The following is a 2,137-nucleotide window of genomic DNA, read 5'->3' as shown; positions in this document are numbered from 1 at the left end:
CTTTAGTATTTATATATAAAGATCTGTTGTACCTATATAAAAATTTCTAGTATCTATATGTAAACATGATTCCCATTCCTTGGACAGAATGGAGTTACCTGACTTTTCACAAAGTTTTTCTCTGATCAAAACATGCTTGACCACTTGATCTTTGCTAGTAATGTACCATTATCTTATTATCAATATAATAAAAGGGCATGTCTGTGTGTATGTGTGCATTTAACCACCATAGCTCCAAGAGGAAATAACCTAGAAACCTGAAATTTTGCACCCATACTAAGTGGACCCTAAGGGTGTGCATTTGGGTATTATTACTTATCCACATGCGCGTGTGCATCTTTTTTACGAAGCAAGATAGCGAAAAACCACATACAAAAGAAGTAATTCCTTATATCACAAATAGAAATCACAGACATACACACACACACACACGTGCATGCATGCATGCACATCTTTTCAATGATGCAAGCAACCGAAAAACCACGTATAAAAGATGTGGTTCCTTATATAACAACTTCTAATATATATAAAATCCGGTGTGTTTTGATAACAATGGCTTTTATGACATGTTGATTAGCAACATAAGTATATAGGTTATACTTTTATGCTAAAATGGGTTCAGAATACACAAAATGACATAGTCATCTAAAATATATCAACCTAATAACCCGAGCAATGCAGGGTACTATCACTAGTCCATAATAATAAAAGGGCATGTCTGTTTGTCTGTGTGTGACCATCATAGCTCCAACAGGAAAGAACCCAGAAACCTGAAATTTTGCACGCATACTAAGTGTACCCTGAAGGTGTGCACCTGGGTATTACTTATCTTATCCATATGCATGTGTACAAGAGTTTGCATATCTTTTTAATGAGGCAAGCTAGTAAAAAAACGCATAAAAAAAGTGGTTCCTTATATTACAACTAGAAATCACAGAGCATGCGCTCATTTTTTTTAATGAGGCAAGCTAGCGAAAAACCATATAGAAAGGAAATAGTTCTTAGAAATAGACTTAGTTGAGAGTTCTAAGTTTCATTGTTTGTTTAGAAATAGACTTAGTTGAGGGTTCTAAGTTTCATAGACTTAGACAATGCATTCCAACAATAACTTTTGTGTACAATAAAATATGAAATTGTAAAACATTTCTCATATATTAATAGTTTCATTTTGAGTTTACTTACTAATTAAGTATATTTTATTACAAGTTACAGCTTTTACAGTAAAATGTTTTTAGAACAGGTACGGTGTTTCAATCACTGGTGTGATCGAATACTTGAAAATGTAACTTGTAATACAATAAAAAGTATTCACATGTTTTTTAACAAAGACAAGACAGGCTGTATGTTAAGATGCACAGTTTGTTGAAATGTTCAGTCTGACAGTGACAGTGCATAACATTAGTATTACACCACTCAACTGACTCAAGTGTAAAGTCTTGACATTGATAGTACATAATCTGGAGGCTGATTCATTGTAACAAGATGTATTATTACAAGTTCCTTCTATAACTACTGACCTAGGGATTGTTTCATTAGCAACACTAAAAAAGTAACAAGATGTATTATTATTATAGGTTCCTTCTATAACTACTGACTTGGGGACTGTTTCATTAATATAGTAAAACAGTGTAATAATGCAACAGTGTCTATGTTTGTCAGACAATTTAGAAAATAAAGTGTCCTTTGAACATACACAAATGTGCAGTTAAAATCAAAAACTGCACTTTATGATGTGTAGTAAAACATTCTGTTAACTATAACCACAGCCTCCTATGGGATAAGATCAAATTAATTTCATCATGTGTAATAAAACATGCTGTTAACTATAACTACACCTTCATATGGGATGTGATCAAATTAATCATGTGTAGTAAAAAATGCTGTTAACTATACTCACAGCCTCCTATGGGATAAGATCAAATTAATCATGTGTAATAAAACATGCTGTTAAGTATAACTACAACTTCATATGGGATGTGATCAAATTAATCATGTGTAGTAAAAAATGCTGTTAACTATAATCACAGCCTCCAATGGGATAAGATCAAATTAATCATGTGTAGTAAAACATGCTGTTAACTATAATCACAGCCTCCTATGGGATAAGATCAAATTAATCATGTGTAGTAAAACATGC

At 32.4% G+C, this 2,137-nt stretch overlaps 1 protein-coding gene across 1 annotated transcript in view; it reads right to left on the bottom strand.

The window, feature by feature from the left end:
- The window catches only part of LOC106466773 (DDB1- and CUL4-associated factor 15-like), a 56,851-nt gene that overhangs the window by 28,948 nt on the left and 25,766 nt on the right, over nucleotides 1-2,137 (bottom strand). The gene's annotated exons all lie outside the window — the stretch shown is intronic.

This window comes from Limulus polyphemus, unplaced genomic scaffold, assembly GCF_000517525.1.
Source record: "Limulus polyphemus unplaced genomic scaffold, Limulus_polyphemus-2.1.2 Scaffold2378, whole genome shotgun sequence".
NCBI classification, from domain to species: Eukaryota; Metazoa; Arthropoda; class Merostomata; order Xiphosura; family Limulidae; genus Limulus; species Limulus polyphemus.
The sequence above is the reverse complement of the archived record's forward strand: the minus strand, read 5'-3'. Positions and strand labels throughout refer to the sequence as shown.